This window comes from Myxocyprinus asiaticus, chromosome 11 (assembly GCF_019703515.2).
Source record: "Myxocyprinus asiaticus isolate MX2 ecotype Aquarium Trade chromosome 11, UBuf_Myxa_2, whole genome shotgun sequence".
NCBI classification, from domain to species: Eukaryota; Metazoa; Chordata; class Actinopteri; order Cypriniformes; family Catostomidae; genus Myxocyprinus; species Myxocyprinus asiaticus.
The window spans coordinates 29,300,687-29,319,275 of NC_059354.1; the positions used below are offsets into that span (position 1 = coordinate 29,300,687).

Here is an 18,589-nt window from a genome sequence, read left to right on the forward strand (position 1 = left end):
TAACATTGCATTTTACTCTGTTGTTGTTATTAACCTCTTTCCTCTTTGCTAAATAGGAAATATAATTGTTTCTCATTTGTGTTTAATCTTGTTGGGCAGTATTGTTCTGGAGTATAATGGGGATTAGTTGATGTTAGTGAAACATCAGGACTAAAGCTCTGGACCAGCTCAAAGAGGGGACTGGTTTCTGTGTTCAGGGCTTTATAATGTTATGAGTGGGGGTTTGTTTGGTTTTGTATCCTTATAATTAGTTAATATTGGCCTAATTCTGCCCTGCATGCATTACTTTTGGTGTTTCAGTGCACACAAAAGGACCTCTTCACAGAATTCTGCATGCAAGGACTCAATTGGATACTTTTCCCATCTGGTGAATTCCTGTTTTGTTAGTGGACTGAATCAATATTTCCTCTCCCCATCTCTCTTTTTTCCCTCCTTTCTTTGTCCTTATTTACCTTCTCCTTCTCTCTCTTTCTGTTTCTCTGATTCAGTCTGAGTTCTCCTCCCAACTCTGACAGGCAGTAGCTCTATGGACCAATACCACATGTAATCTTACTACAAGGTTATAGGCAACAGCAGACATGGTAGAGAAAGCAATTTCATATCAGCGCTTTAATTAAGACAATCATTCCCACTCCAACAGTATAGCTCAGAGACATCTGTGTATTTGTTTATTTGTCTGTTTCACAGAATAATTGTTTATTGCTGTCTGTCTTGACTAATAGTTTTCATGCTGTGGAGGTGATGGCGTGGTCGAGCGCCCGTCTGGGGAGAGAGAAAGCAGTAAGGACATCCACCTGAGATGAATTGTTACTAATTACTGTTTCTATGTGCACATTGAGAGTCGGGGGAGGTAAGAGATGGCCCAGTCCACCGAAAGAGGGAGAGTGGCACACACCAGAGACTGCGTGTCTGTTTCATAGAGAGTGTTTACGCTGAAAAGCAAGATCCTGTGTGTTTATGCTGTAAAGCAGTAATTTGGTTTCATTTATGCAGAAAAGTGATTTCTGATTTGTTTGTAATAAATGTGACTCACTTGGACTGTGGAAACCGGCTCCCGCTTCCTCCTTTATCTGCCCCAAACACGAACCTTTGCCACACCGGTGCCCCAGCCTCGGGGGTGTTTTAACCCTCCTGCTTCTCTATCCCCTTGCTCTACCTATTCTTCCTCTCAGGTGGGGTAAGCTGCCACCACTAGTGTGGGTGTGAGGTTTGGGCCGGTCTGTTGGAGTTGCGGGGAGCAAGGTCCCCGACACTCCACAGTCCGCCCCTGATCGAGCTGGGACGTACCAAATACCTGTGAGTATTAGGTTGTAACCAAACATCTATTCATCAGTGCTTGGTACAAAATGGGGCATTGAATACAAATAATCAGGTGAAGGTGAGGTGTGTGCACGGGATATTTACGATTATCCTACAGTGACCGTCACTACTCTATTTCAGGGTCAAAAGCATAACATTGAGGCTGTGATTAGTTACCACCTCACCCATCCACTAATTATGGGTACTAATTGGCCGGCTTTTCCCGAATTGTTAAAAAGGTTGTGTGTGGATGGGTCCTGTAATACAGTGGGACGGTGTGGGGTGTGCAATGCACTGATGGAGGAGGCGGAGCCAGGGCCGTCTACGTCAGCTCCATGTCATGATGACGTAAGCCTCGGCTTCCCCAGCCCTTAGGGGAATTACCGCTAGGGATTTTCCTCTGGAGTAGATGCGAGACGAGACTCTTAAGCACGTGTTTGACCAAGTGAAAGTAATTGATGGTCAACACCTTTAGCTGCGCATTGCACTCACATACACTATATTGCCAAAAGTATTCGCTCACCTGCCTTTAGACGCATATGAACTTAAGTGACATCCCATTCTTAATCCATAGGGTTTAATATGACGTCGGCCCACCCTTTGCAGCTATAACAGCTTCAACTCTTCTGGGAAGGCTTTCCACAAGGTTTAGGTGTGTGTTTATGGGAATTTTTGACCATTCTTCCAGAAGTGCATTTGTGAGGTCAGACACTGATGATGGATGAGAAGGCCTGGCTCGCAGTCTTCGCTCTAATTCATCCCAAAGGTGCTCTATCGGGCTGAGGTCAGGACTCTGTGCAGGCCAGTCAAGTTCTTCCACACCAAACTCGCTCATCCATGTCTTTATGGACCTTGCTTTGTGCACTGGTGCGCAGTCATGTTGGAACAGGAAGGGGCCATCCCCAAACTGTTCCCACAAAGTTGGGAGCATGGAATTGTCCAAAATCTCTTGGTATGCTGAAGCATTCAGAGTTCCTTTCACTGGAACTAAGGGGCCAAGCCCAGCTCCTGAAAAACAACCCCACACCATAATCCCCCCTCCACCAAACTTCACAGTTGGCACAATGCAGTCAGACAAGTACCGTTCTGCTGGCAACCGCCAAACCCAGACTCGTCCATAAGATTGCCAGATGGAGAAGCGTGATTCGTCACTCCAGAGAACGCGTCTCCACTGCTCTAGAGTCCAGTGGCGGCGTGCTTTACACCACTGCATCCGACGCTTTGCATTGCACTTGGTGATGTATGGCTTGGAAGCAGCTGCTCGGCCATGGAAACCCATTCCATGAAGCTCTCTACACACTGTTCTTGAGCTAATCTGAAGGCCACATGAACTTTGGAGGTCTGTAGCGATTGACTCTGCAGAAAGTTGGTGACCTCTGCGCACTATGTGCCTCAGCATCCGCTGACCCCGCTCTGTCATTTTACGTGGCCTACCACTTCGTGGCTGAGTTGCTGTCATTCCCAATCGCTTCCACTTTGTTATAATACCACTGACAGTTGACTGTGGAATATTTAGTAGCGAGGAAATTTCACGACTGGACTTGTTGCACAGGTGGCATCCTATCACAGTACCACGCTGGAATTCACTGAGCTCCTGAGAGCGGCCCATTCTTTCACAAATGTTTGTAGAAGCAGTCTGCATGCCTAGGTGCTTCATTTTATACACCTGTGGCCATGGAAGTGATTGGAACACCTGAATTCAATTATTTGGATGGGTGAGCGAATACTTTTGGCAATATAGTGTATCTGTATTTCTCAATTATAAACGATCATTGTATGGATTGACACAGGACGCTCTGACAAAAGAAGATACAACCCAGTTGTTAGTACCAAGGAGCCATCGGGAAATGTTGTTCCAGGCGGCTCATCATCATAGTCCAATGGCAGGTCACTTGGGACAGGGGAAAACACTAAGCCCTCTCATGGCCTGTTTCTAATGGCCGGGCATTCACAGGGATGTTAGCCGGTGGTGTGCGACATGCCGCGAATGTCAGCTGGTGAATCCACCAGCCACTGCAAACGTGCCATTGCGCCCTCTTCCATTGATTGAGGTTCCCTTTGACAGAGTTGCCATGGACCTCATACTGAATTTCATTTTTGCTTTGTGAAGGTCCCTCCTCCCAATTTTCCTTCATGACATCTAACACTCCATGGGGCTTACGCCCATATAATAATTCAAATGGGGAAAACCCCGTTGAGGCTTGCGGGACCTCTCATACTGCAAATAACAGGGGTTCGAGCCACCTATCCCAATTCTGAGCATCTTCATGCATGAACTTACGAATCATATTTTTTATGATATTTTGATATCATACTTTTCGACCAAGCCATCCGTTTGTGGATGGTACACGCTTGTCTGAATTGATTTAATACTTACTAATTCGTGCAGCTCGCGTAGTGTAAATTTGACGCGTATCCAATGCCTCGTATTGACAAACTGCTCAATCAGTTGGGCACGGCTCACTTTTACTCGACACTGGACTTAACAAAGGGTTATTGGCAGATCCCCTTAACGCCGATAACCCGTGAAAAAACAGCCTTCTCCACACCGTTTGGATTACACCAATTTGTGACCCTTCCGTTTGGTTTGGGGCCCCGGCTACATTTCAGCGTCTTATGGACCGAGTCCTCAGACTGCACGCTATGCATGCCACTGCTTATTTGGGTGATATCATTATTTAGAAAAAATGACTGGCAGCAGCACATGCAGCATCTGGGGGCCATTCTGAGGTTGCTGCGACGAGCTGGACTCACGGCAAACCCGAAGATGTGTGCAGCTGGACGGGTGGAGGTACGGTATCTGGGGTTCCACTTGGGGCATGGGCTGGTGTTTAATTAATAAAACCACAGTGATTGTGATCTGCCCGAGTCCTAAGACCAAAAAAGAGGTGAGACAGTTCTTGGGGCTGGCTATTATCGAAGGTTTGTGCCTAATTATTCAGACGTCACCATCCCGCTGACTGATCTCACTAAAAAGGGAGCTCCAGACCCGGTCCAGTGGACGGAGCTATGCCAACAGGCTTTCACACAGGTAAAAGCTGCACTTTGTGGCGGGCCACTTCTGCATTCCCCCGATTTCTCTCCCCCTTTTGTTTTGCAGATGGACACAATGGACAGGGGGCTGGGTGCTGTTCTGTCCCAAGTTGTGGAGGTGGAGGAGCACCCGGTGCTGTACATTAGTCGAAAGCTCCCTATGAGAGAGTACGAAGTACAGCACCATAGAGAAGGAGTGTTTGGCCATCAAGTAGGTGGTCCTCACTCTCCGCCACTATTTGTTGGGACGAGCATTCACCCTCTGTTCGGACCATGCCCTGCTCCAATGGCTCCACCGCATGAAGGATGCCAACGCCCGGATCACCTGTTGGTATCTGGCACTCCAGCCATTTAAGTTAGAGGTGGTCCACAGACCAGGGGCACAGATGGCTGTCGCGGACTTCCTCATTAGAAGGGGGGGGGGGGTATGCAGTCCGGATGGTTCCTCTGGCCTGAGTCAGGCGGTGGAGGTATGTGGAGGTGAGGGCATGGTCGTGTGCCCGTCTGGGGAGAGAGAAAGCAGTAAGGACATCCACCTGAGATGAATTGTTTAATAATTGAATTACTGTTTCTATGTGCACAGTGAGAGTAGGGGGAGATAAGAGATGGCCCAGTCCACCGAAAGAGGGAGAGTGGCACACACCAGAGACTGCGTGTCTGTTTCCTAGAGAGTGCAAAAACCTGTGTGTTTATGCTGAAAAGCAGTATTTTGGTTTCGTTTATGCTGAAAAGTGATTTCTGTTTTGTTTGTAATAAACGTGACCCATGTGGACTGTGGAAACTGGCTTCTGCTTCCTCCTTTATCTGCCCCAAACACAAACCTTTGCCACACACGCTTTCATTTTTTATTAGTCATTCACTATTTGCTCTCTGTCTCTCATTTTCCTTGCCGTCTTACTGTTTATCTCCCTCTTGTTCTCATTCTCTCTTTCCGGCATTCTCCGGAGCCCCCTGCGGATTCCCAGGTCAAGCTTTCAGATCAATAACACCACAGGAAAGTGCCAGTACTTTGCGTGTGTGCAGGTGTGTGTTTTCAACATCAAACGCTTATCCTTCAAACATTAAAACTAACAGACTCTCAGTGACAGTAAGTGCATGGGAACGCAGGTAAGCTATGTGTGTGTGCATTCATTCACAACTCTGTATTTCCTCTACTGTTGAAGGCATTACTAGTTTGATCAAGTTTAGTGTCCATCGACACTGAAGAGGAACTTTAGGTGAGATTTCTTAGCTTTGTGAGTCTGTAGAATAGCAGCCTGTAACATACTATACGTAGCCAAGTGGAGAAATTTCATGAAATTTAACTCTAGACATAAATTGGACGTGGCCCCAGTTTTGCGACACCTGTTTTCCAGCACTCTCTTGTATTGCGCATGTCTGCTGGTTAAAAACGTGATAACATGTATTGTGCGATCACTAAGAGAGCTCCCAGTTTTGTTCATTGGTTGAGCATTCTTGGGTAAATATTAAATTTGGCACAGAATGCTTATAAATTGCATTAAATATGTGTTCAGAAGAGTCATATGTTAAAATTGAGTGTTTGTTATGGTATATTTTTGAAGGATGCATATGGATTGCATGTGTTGAGTTTAACAATGTTTTGTGCAGATGCGAGGACTGGGTATGTAAATTTATTACTCATATCTTATTTATTCATAGCCCAGAGAGTTTTCCAATTAAGTGAACATGTGTAATGAGATATTTTATTGTTTTAAACTGTTATACATGTCCTTAAAGCCTGGTTAAAAATGCATAAAATACTGTGAGAGTTTAAGCATGTATTAAGTATGTGTTGAAGCATATGGGTAGGCTAATGCCCTGTTTGTATTTTCATTTGACATTAGGCTCTACCATATTTTGATGTACTATATTTCATTTCCGTTTTCATGTTACTGTTTTTCGTTTTACTGTGTTCCATTGTGCTGAAATTTTTAATATTGTTTTTTAATCTACGGCCCCATCGACCACTGTTTGTTTTATATCCTGTGTTGGATTTGGCCCTGAAACTGACTATGTTTCTACATAATATGCCCATAAACAAACATAGTACATTGCTGTCTTTGTTTACGTGTATTACTCCTAGTTTTGAGAACTTATTTTAACATTCGAGGTAACTTAATTCAGTGCCTTCATGCCATCGCAGGCTGGTTTTAAAGAACCTTCCACATTACTCACGTTAGCGTTGCAAGATACATTGAGCTCTATGGAGAGAAGCATCAGCTGCAGTGTTACCCCCGGCGCAGCATTGGGTTTCAGTCAAGCGTTGCAATGTGGCGCTCAAAAGTTCAATAATTTAAACTTTGGCCCATTTGCAGCTGAACTTTTGAAGTGGCAGCCTATGATTACTGGTCAATCTGCTTATGGGCAAGTTGTCAAACTCATTCAAACAACAGCAGGAGGCTATTCATTCCTAGTGACTAGTAGTGGCAACGTAATCATGATTGTCACAAAATGTCAGTAATAAAATTTGGACCATTTTGTTGGGTGCTCCCTTGATGCCTGGATACTCCCTTGATGCCTGGAACTAAGAAAAATTAAAGGTGCACTCAGGAAGATTTTAGCTGGCTCTTACTTAACAGTCCCAGTGGTACTTGTGGTTTTGGACTCCATACTGACACCCTTTGTCCTGGATACTGGAAGTTTGTTTACTATGTGCTGCTGCTTTACACAGAAGTCTCATACTACACGCATCCCTATTATTTACATTCTTAAATTTAATCCAAACAAATGTTCGCACGTTGTTGCGTGCTGGACTGTGACCGGGCAGCTGCAACTCACAAGCTCTGTGCTGGCTGAACACCGCCGTGTGCTTGTGCTTGCCGTTTGTTGTTGCACCTTTTATCCCCGAACCATCAGTGTCTTGAGTGCTGCAGGTAGAAGCGGCTTGTTTTAGTTTTATCTTATCTTTATCACTTGCACTCATTCTGTTCGGACTGTCTGGCTTACTTATGCCAAGCTGTAGTTAAAGACACATATTTGCAACAAGTCTTCATCTAATATAAATGTACATCATTTTCAACATATATAAAAAACAAAAACAAATGCTATTTATGTCTTTATGTTTACAAACTTTTTTAATTAGCAAAAACTTACTGAGTGCACCTTTAAAGTGTTTAGATTTTCGAAAAGGAAACTACAAATGGAAGTATGTACTGCAGCAATGAAGCGTGACGGCTGGAGTACTAACAACTGTATGATGTGTAGCACACATTTGATCTCTGGTAGGTGAATGCAATTTTGCCAGCTAATTGTTAGTTTGACAGTTAGAGTCTAGAGCAGGGGTTGGCAACCTTTTTGACACGAAGTGCATTTTTTATTTTCCTGGTCAATGGCTGTGCCGACAAAAAAATAAAAACATGCAAATATATGTGATTTTCTGAAGTATGACTCCACTTGTGAAAATATTTCTATTTTGCATTTTTCTAATTTAATGGTTTATTTTTCATTACAAATAATATTATCAGCATTACAGTTTGAGTGAAAATGTGTAAAACCCGATGATTATGATATAATCATGATCCTGCATGTGAATTTTCACAGAGCATCTTGTGAAAGAAAACCTTTCATTTTAATGAAAGAAAACCTGTCCTTTTGTAAAACATGAGTTAACACAGTTAATGTCACAAATTTGATTATTTGATTACTGATCACGAAATTGTGCGGAATCTTAAATATTTCTTATATTATGTCATTGTAATCATTTAATCACTAGCACGCAAGCCACAGCGAGAGAGGAGCAGGATATTTTATTTTATTTATATGACATTTTTCGCACCTGCATTCCAATCTACATCTTGTAATCCTTCCTCATGATCACGCAGCATGTTTTCATCAGCTGAATGGGAGACTTAACACTATTAAAGTGTGACGAGACTCGTGCTGCGCATGCATCACAAGCCGATCAACTACTTAGCCCTTTTCAGTGAATCATACCTGCAAAATCCTAAAACTTTATTTCCAGGTTTAATTGAGATTTTGAATAGACTTGAAAAGATTTTTGAACCTCACAATGTGGGTTTATGTTTTCTCGTTTATCGTTTAAAGGGGACATATTATGCAAAATCCACTTTTATTCCCAATATTTTTAATTGGTATTTAACAAGACAAAACATAACTGTACATTCATTAAATAAAAAAATAAAAAAAATAAAGAATTACAGATTGTCTCAAATTGCCTCCCCCAATCAAACTTCCAAATCAACATAGAACCAGTAACTCACACCCTACATTCCAGGTAGGAAAAAAAAAAGAAAAAAAGAAAAAATAATAAATAATAATAATAATAATAAATAAATAAATTAAAAATAATACAATAACAATTTTCTCTCTCCAATATGATTATTTCCTCTTTTCCATTAGTTGTTGCTAGGGTTTAATTATAGTGCATCCCCACTAGCATTAGGAGAACAGGGCAAACCTAATGTAGTCTAAGAAATGTTTCCAAGTCTTATGAAAAGATCTGAGGGATTCGGAAAGCGAACATCTTAGCTTCTCGAGTCTTATACAACAAAACATTTCTTGGATCCACCTATCGTATGATGGGGGGTGGGGGGGGGGGGCAATGTGTTTCCATTTAAGAAGAATGGCTCGTCTATCTAAAACTGTAGTAAAAGCAATAACCCGGCGAGATGAGGCAGTTAAGTCAGGTCTCAAGGAAATGCCGAAAAGGGCTGTCAATGGGTTGGGGTCCAGGTCTATGTTAAGAGCATTTTTAAGCATTTCAAAAACATTAGACCAAAAGTCTGCTAACCGGGGACAGCTCCAAAACATATGAAGGTGATCAGCAGGAGGCTGCTTACAACGATTACAGAACGGAAAAATTTGGCCAGTCGGGCATTAGTAAGATGGGCTCTGTGGAGCACCTTACATTGCAATAGACCATGATTGGAACATATTGATGAAGAGTGAACAAGATTCAGAATGCCACTCCATTGTTCATCAGTAATAGAAACTCCTAAGTCCTGCTCCCAAGACACTTTAAGGGAAACAGTAGGCTCAACATTAAGAGTACTTACTAAGTTATAAATAACTGAATTAAAATGTTTCTGACCTGCATTTAAGGTGAGAAATTGATCAAGGGGGCATTCAGGAGGGCGATTGGGGAAGTGAGGAAACAACTTTTGAACAAAGTGTCTAACCTGAAAAAAAAATTAAGCAAATGACTACTGGGCAGATTGTATTTAGTAGACAAAAATGAGAAAGATGTAAAGACCCCATCTACATACAGGTTACATCGAGCGTAACAACGCCGTTGACTGACCATATGTGGAATGCAGGGTCAAAGCAAGATGGAGTGAAAAGGTGACTATTTAAAATGGGTGTATAGATAGAAGCTCTATGCAAACCGAAATGTTTCCTGAATTGGACCCAGATTTTAATAGAGCTAGTGACAACTGGATTGGTTGAGATTTTGGTAATAGCTAAAGGAAGCTGAGAGCAAATAACAGAATACAAAGTGCCTTTTGATGATGCAATCTCTATGTGGGCCAAGGAGGGGCAGGTTTCAGCTTGGATAGAGCTATTCCAGTAGAGAATCTGATTAATATTACAAGCCCAGTAATATTGTTGGAAGTTAGGAAGTGCCAGGCCTCCTTTAAATTTAGGAAGTTGAATTGATTTTTTTTTTTTTTTTTTTCCCCATAGAAATGAATGCAAAGTGCCATCAAATTTAGTGAAAAAAGACTTATTAATACAAATTGGAATACGCTGAAAAGGATAAAGGAATTTGGGCAAAATAACCATTTTAACAAGATTAATGCGACTGACAAGGGATAAAGGAAGCAAGGTCCATCTGGACATGTCTAATTTGGTTTTATACACAAATGGTTGAAAATTCTTAACAAATAAATTATTATAGGAATTGGTGAAAAACCAAGATATTTGAATCCACCTGAAGGGAAAAAGAGAGTACGAGAGCTTCCTGTCCTGAGCATTAACAAATAAAAGTTCGCTTTTTTGCACATTTATCTTGTAACCAGATAAGTGGACAAATTTATCAAGAATTATCTAAATAATAGGCAAAGAAGAGGCGGGATTAAAAATGTACAATAAAAGATCGTCGCATAAAGAGAAAGTTTATGAACTAAACGGTAACGCGAAATTCCCTCAAAACCATTTTGAATACGAAGCCAGATAGCAAGAGGCTCTATAGCCAGATTAAAGAGAAAAGGAGAAAGAGGGCAACCCTGACGTGTCCCACGGTAAAGAGAAAAGAGGGGTGACCGCAAGCCATTAGTGAGCACAGAGGCGACAGGGGATGAGTAAAAAAGCTGAATCCAAGAGATAAAGTTAGAATCAAATCCAAATTTCTCCAAAACAAAAAAAAAGATAAACCCATTCTACCCTGTCAAAGGCTTTTTCAGCATCCAAAGATAGGATGATTTCTGGCGAATCAGATCAGGGGGAGAAAATAATATTAAGAAGCTTACTAGTATTAAAAAAATAATGTCTCCCTGGAGTGAAACCTGTCTGATCATGGGAGATTAAAGACGGCAGCACCACCTGAAGACGAGAACATAAAACTTTGGCCAAAATTTTAAAATCAACATTGAGGAGTGATATTGGCCTATAACTGCCACAAGAAGTGAGGTCCTTATCTTTTTTAAGGAGCAGAGAAATAGAAGCCTCGGATAAGGTTGAGGGGAGGTGGCCTGTCGTAAAAGAATCATTATATAGCCTTGTCAAGGTAGGAGTTAACAAGGATTCAACAAAAAGATTTGTAAAATTCGGCTGTAAAGCCATCAGGGCCAGGGGACTTTCCAGATTGCATATATTTAATGGCCTCTAGTATCTCTAGCTCAGAGATTGGGTCATCTAAACTTCTAGCAAGACTTCCATCAATTTTAGGGAAAGTTAATAAATTGAGAAAATCAAAGCTTGCTGAAGCATTTGGGGAGTTCTCTGAAGTATACAAATTAACATAGTAATCTGAAAAGATATAATTAATCCCAACTTGATCTGATATCAGTTCACCTGCTGGGGATCTAACTCTTGAAATCCACCTTGAAGCGCTAACCATACGAGCTTGGTGAGCCAGGAGCTTTCCTGCTTTGTCACCATGTTCAAAGAACTGCTGCCTACATTGTCTAAGTTGCCTCACTGTTATATTGTCATCAAAAGATCATATTCTGCATGTAACTGTAACCGTTTAGTATAATAGGAGGGGGATGGATAGGCAGCATAGATCACATCTAGCTTATGCAGATCTTCAACAATAGTAAATAGTCTAGATGTTTCTGCCTTCCTCAAATGAGAAACATAGGAAATAACCTGTCCGCAGATAAAAGCCTTAAAGGCCTCCCAAAGAGTAAGACTACTGACATCTGGGGTCTGATTGAGTTCAAAATATATATGAATCTGTGAGGCAACAAAATCTTTAAATGTATCATCTGATAGTCTAGAAGAGTCAAATCTCCAAAAGGAGGGTGAGAATCTACTGGGGGATAAAGCAATATCAATTGAAACGGGGGCATGATCAGAAATCACAACTGTGTGATATGTACATGCATTAATACAGTTTAACAGTTTGTTATCCAGCAAGAAAAAGTCAGTTCTCGAGAAGGTGTGATGTACATGTGAAAAGTATGAGAAAGCTTTATCTTGAGGATTCTTAAATCTCCAGGGGTCAGAGAGTCCCAGCTGGGAGGCATAATTTAATACTACGTTCGCCGATTTAGATAAACCAGACTGCTTAGAGGAAGACCTATCATGCGAGACATCTTGGACCAAATTGAAGTCACCTCCAGTAATTATGTGGTGATCATCCACATTTGGGAGACTTGAAAAAAACTTAACGAAGAACTCATCATTATCCCAATTAGGGGCATATATAGAAACTAAAACAACTGGTACATTACGAAGCTCACCCGTGACCACAACGAAACGGCCACTGGGGTCAGATATAGTATTAGTCAGTTCAAACATGACATTCTTATGACTAATAATAGCAGCCCCACGAGCTCTTTGGGAGAATTTAGAATGATACAAGTGGCCCATCTAAGCCCTCTTGATTCGAAGCATGTCAGCAGTTCGCAGGTGTGTTTCTTGTGAAAACATAATATCGGCCTTAAGATGTTGTAAATGCAATAGAACCTTAACACTTCATTCCCTTGATATTGAGATTAGCCGCAGTCTGTGGCCTGTCATTGTAGGAATATTAGCCATTCTACGAAATTAGTAAAGCTGTGGTACCGATCTGATAGGATACACTCTGGATCCAAAGAAAGGAAAAAGAGTAAAGAGCAAGTGGAAAGGAAGGTGGAAGAAAGCAGAGAGAGAGAGAGAGAGAGAGAGAGAGAGAGAGAGAGAGAGAGAGAGAAAACGAAAAAGACCACTCTTCCCCCCAAAAAACTGAATAAACTTGACTGAGCTCTCAGACTCAACATCTAATAACATTTCAATCTTACAGTGTCTTGCTCCCCTAGTTAACAATAGGTAAGCCCCAGAAAGGTTTAAAAAAAAAGTAGCATGACAACAATAATACAATAATACAAAGAGTGAGAAAAAAAACGAAAAAGAAAAAAGAAAAGAAAAGAAAAAAAACGAAAAGAAAAGAAAAAACAAGTACTGAATTTTTTTTTTAAACTAGTGACCTTATGTCCTCCTTTATACACTATTACAACACAAATGTGTCAACAGGCTGTCTTATACACTAATGATTAGTGACTGAAGAGGGCGCTTGTGTAAAATGGTGCAAAGAGGACAGCCATTCAATAGAACAAATATTGAACATAACAAGGAACCATGCAATGCAAAATAAACAAGCCTTTATATCAGTTGGCGAATAGTCACTAAATACAAATAAACGATGGCATTATCAAAATAGAGGTCCATCGCGACGTTTATATCAGTACAGTAAACGACCAGCTGTCAACCGGATAACCAAAAAGTTCCAGGCATTCCGTGAGCGTTCGAAACAGTATATAAATGTCGGTGTCCGTAAGGCGTCACGGTGGGTGCGGTAAAAAACACCATATTTATGAGCAGCTGGCTGCACATCAGATAGTTTGGGTGAATGATACAAAAGCTGAGTTACGAAGAGGAGCCAGCCCGAATAGATGCCACGTATTCTTTAGCCTCTGCCACCGAGGAAAACGACCTCCTGTCACCATCTTTGGTCCTGATGGAGAGCTTCACAGGGAAAAGCAGGGTTGGTCTAAGTTCCAAGTTATAGAGGTCCGTCATCACACACCGATATTTAGACCATTGTGACATCACCTCAGGTGCGTAGTCCTCATATATGGCAATCGGGATATCCTGGAACATGAGCTTGCCTCTGTTAGCTTGAGCCTCGCGAACAACCAACTCTTTCTGCTGATAGTGGTGAAGCCGAATGATGACAGCCCTCGGTTTTCCTCCAGTCGCAGGTTTACTGATGAGAGCCCTATGGGCCCGGTGGCGAAAGCAGGATATCCTTCCTCAGGAGGGAAGGACAGGAGTTGTGAAAAGAAGGCCGATGGACGAGGGCCCTCAATCGATTCTGGTAAGCCAACTATTCGAATGTTGTTGCGGCGGCTACGGGACTCAAGATCAGTAACCTCTGCTAGCAACTTAGCATTACTATCAGAGAGAGCGGCACAAGACGCTTCCAGTGCAAGCATGCATTCATCCAGGACATTAGCATTAGATTTCAGTGAAGCAATCTTGTGGGTATGGTCGGAAACTGCAGTTTGAACACTGTCTATCTTTGACTCAATTGAAAAAATACTCGATTTGAATTCTGCTGAAAGGGCCTGCTGGTGTTGATCTAAAAGCTTAGCAATAGCCACCATGCTAAGCTCGCTGGTAGCTTCGTCAGCGAGGTCTGTTTTGGGGTCTTTCCTGCTTTGTTTAGTCGATTTGGTGGTCATATTGAAATGAAATTAAACAAGTTTCTTCAGTACGATCAGATTAAAACTGAAATAAACGCAATAAAAAGGGGCTCAAATGGTCAAGAAAAACACAAAGTGCAGAAGAAAGACACAAACATGTCTACTCCATCTGCCTATCCACGTCTTCCCTGTAAAATCCACTTTAAATTTTTTTTTAACATAATTATGTGTCCCCGGTGTGTGTATACAACCACAAAATATGGTAAAAGACCATCCACTCATTTCTTTCCTTTCCCCATCAATAAAAATGTCTTTCATTTCTTTCATTTCCCCATCAATAAAAAAAAAAAAATTAGCCGTTCAGGTTTGCAGCCCCTTATGACATCAAAAGGGGAAAGGTACCACCCACGGCTGGCAAAGAGATCCACCCTCATAAAAGGTAACTTAGATCCGCCCTCATAAAAACCTGAGCAAGCAGCGCACAGTCCGCCATATTTATCTCCTTGCTAGAGCCGCTTGTGCCTACTCGGACTGCTTCATCAACGATGTCAACACAAGGCTGGATTTGCTTCAAAGCTAAGGATCAAGGATGGATCGATACCAACTCTCCGTGACCCAACTTCATATTTGCAAGTTGTAAGTTTCGCACTTTATACTTTTAATGTTTGCAATTTGGCTTTCTGAATTTGCTTGTTTGCACGTTGTGTGAAAAAACGCTTGTTGTGAAAACATTGTGCTTTGTGTAATGTAGCAACTAGTCCCTTACTACATTTTCCATAACAATGAAGCTGTAGCTCTATTTCGGTTACGATATAAACTGATTGGCATCCTCCACAGTCCCACTTGAGTGGTGAAGTGGATGCAATGAAGATTTTCTGTGTAATAAAACCGGTCATTATTTCAAAAACGATTATGAAACGATGGTATTTTCGACAAATATAGATGTTTTTCATATTTCTCAGCTCATATTTCTCAATGGTTTGTTCTCCATGTTATTTATAATTTTTTAACTGTTTAATTTCTCCTGCATTGTTGTCGCGGGGGTATCCATGGCACCAGCAGGAAAGGCACAGTCCTCTTCCAGAAAGGGGTGTGGGGAGCAGCAGCTCCTTTGCATTTAAAGCTACAAACACTAAAACAGCCCATTTAGAATAGGGCTACAAAACAAGTGTATAAAGGCATGGTAGAATAAACTACCAAATCTGTGAAGTATTTTGAGCTGAAACTTGACAGACACATTCTGGGGACACCCGAGGCTTATATTACATTGTGTAAAAAGGGGCATAATATGTCCCCTTTAATGTAATTTTGAGTGTGACCATGGTTTAAGGAGGGTGTACCTGTATGCTTGGTTGGAAACCTCAAGGATTAATAGTGGTGTTTTCCTTATTACATCATGTGTTGTTCTGAAAGCAAAAAGAAACAAATGAAACAAGGAATGTAGGCTGTCATCCGCGCACCCTGACCAAAGCAAAGCGGGCACATTTACATGCACGATTAACCGAAAGTGAAGCATTGCATGCGCTGCACGAATCTGTTGGGTATACTGCAGTCTCGTCACATTTTAACTTTTTGTTTAGCCTCCCATTCAGCTCATGAAAACATGCTGTGTGATCATGAGGAAGGATTACATCAAGATGTAGATTGGAATGCAGGTGCGGAATTTATATAAATAAAATATAGTCTACTCCACTCTCACCGTTGCTGGCATGCCAGTGATTACCCCTGGTCTAGAGTCATTTTTAGAGTCTGGCTAGTTAAGTCAGCGCTTTCTTTACAAGCTGTAAAAGCACGGTCCGAAATACGTCTCAGACCCCCCGGATGTAACCGAAGACCCGAGCAGTTCCCTTCCTGTTCGCTGTAACTCCACCGATCCACACAACACTACTCTAGCCAATCAGCAACAGGGGGTGGTTCTTGCGTGTGCACAGGATGGGGGGTGGGGGCAGAGTGAGAGAGAAATTCATTAGAAGAGCGACGGCAAATCTGGCTGATGCAAACTTTCTAAACTCCAAGGAGGACAAATGGCTGAGAAACAGACCAAGAGAAAAAGGTCAGATGAATATAAACTAAAAAAGAAGGATTATGATAAGTCAAGGTCTATGAGCTGCATCAACATCAGCGAGGCTTTTTAGTGGTGGAGAGACCTCCGAGAGCTAAAAGGCTTGAAGACGGATGCAGAAGTTGCTCTCGATAGGTGGGTAACATAAATTTTACTATGTTTCACAGAACCCATATATGCTGTTGTTGTGATGTTAGATTTAGCAGCAGGAGAGTTGTGAGTGTCTGGAGCTGGTGTGCGTAAAACCGTTTCGTCTTCTCTGCAAGTTATCTTAGTGCAGCAACTTACTGAATTTGGGGGGTGGAGCTTTCAAAGGAGCACTGAAGGGAGGGGTGTGTTTGTTTTGGCATTTGAGTTCGAATATCAACAGTGTTTCTCAGGAATCGCTGAATGCACTTTTAAGTCACATGCTTGCAGAGTTAATAGCTTCATTGATTATAATGTGAGCGATCAAATATATTCAACCTTTCAGCTAAGGAAATAATTGTAAGCACCTTAACTATGATACGTTTTAATCGCCTTAATGTCAACAAGATAATGGTACATGTCTGGATAAGTCACTTCAGGTAAACATTTGATGTCCTTTGAGAATAGTTGTTGTCTTATTTAAGTCTTATTTATTTTCAGTTTTTACACATATATTTTTGTTCTGTTTTAGCTAGACTCAAAAAGTCTGTGCTAGTTATTTTGCTTTGACAGTTCTGGGTTATAAATATGCTGCTACCGGAAATGCTTCAGGGCAAGACAGGCGCAGTAGTGTTCTAATCCTTTTGTTATTGTTGTTTGTGTGTGTGAGATGGTCTATGTGCCAAGTCTGTCTTTGCAATGACAGGTCCAAATTTACAGAAGTGATTTTCACACGTTTTTGCCTTGTGCCTAATGATGTCTTGTAGAGTACAAAGCAACAAGAAATATTTTTAAACTGTCATAATTTTAAAGAAGAGATGTTTAATAATTTATTCAAATATACCTTGTTATACATTGTTTGCAAGCATCCAGACACCTCAGTTCTAACTCATTTTAATTCACCACAAACATCCTGAGACCTTAATATAAATGAGTCCTTGCATTACTTTCTGCAATTAATGTGTCAAGGCAATTGAAGGGACTTTTTTCTCTTCCTCAAATACTGTTAAAGTTTACTGTGTACTACACCTCCTGCTTTCTTGCCTGGCAAACTCGTAACTTAGTCCTTCTGTGTCACTATCTGCAACACTTGTCAAGTGGAGGTCAAAGTGGTGCTTGAAAAAACTGTTAAGTGGTGCGCTGACGCCCCGGCACGAGTTGTGTGGAAGCCTCTTACTGTTAGACATATTTAAATACAGTATGTAATTAATAAAATTAATTGTAATTCACACATATGATATACATAATGCATTATGGGATTACCTTCTGCACGTCCACACTAATTCATTTTCGTTAAAAAACTCTTTTCAGTTTCCTAATGATATAATTGTCCAAAATATGCAATTGTGGAGAGCGTTTTCGAAAGAGAAAACACTGTTCCAGTTTGGATGACAGGCGTAAACGTAGCAAAATCAATGTGTTTTCAAACAAAAACATATTACATAGGATGTGGTCCTAGAAGGCAGCATTGTTCTTTTGCCTGTAATTTGGAACAGCCTTTGCATCAGGAGTGCACCTATGATGCCTTTCATGCAGCTCACTAGGTTTTGGAACAGAGCTGTGTGCAGAGTAAAGAAAGTGTGCTTGTATTTGCACATTCGTATTGTCAGTGTCTATACCCCCCGACTGCATATTCCTTTTCCCATTCTTTAATTCATCCCCTTCCAACCCACATTATTTTTCATGGGTGTGTGGAGATCTATGACTCTCCCATTTATGTGTCAGCCTGTTTTAATAGTCAAAGCATTTTAATAATATATTGACCATCAATTATTAAGTGTGTGAGAGGTTGATGTGGCCTAGCGGCACACCAATATTTGATTTGATCAGAGGAACAGGGTCCAGGCGTTCGGAGATAAAGAAAGACACACACACACAGGAACCTTTAGCTCGGCAAGAGCTCTGGCGCATCGTTTACTGTGACCTTTTGAGAGCCTTTATATCCAGATTAACTATAAGCACTGTACAAGAGGGGGTTTAGATACAACAAATTGTTAATTTATGATGGAAATCTGTTAACATCTGAATAAGAAATGTAGACTTTAGTATGAAGGAAAAATTCTAGGCCCCATGTAAATGATATAAAAATATATATTTATATAATAATAATTATTTATATATATATATATATATATATATATATATATATATATATATATATATATATATATATATATATATATATTGAATGATCTGTGAAGTCATTCCACATGTGAAAATGCATAGCATTATTTTCTACTTAAATGCAGTTTTTTTTCCC

The 18,589-nt window shown here is 41.1% G+C and overlaps 1 protein-coding gene across 1 annotated transcript in view; it reads right to left on the reverse strand.

Moving 5' to 3' along the window:
* Positions 1-18,589, reverse strand: part of LOC127448110 (potassium voltage-gated channel subfamily H member 3-like) — a 189,290-nt gene that overhangs the window by 16,057 nt on the left and 154,644 nt on the right. The window lies entirely within an intron of this gene.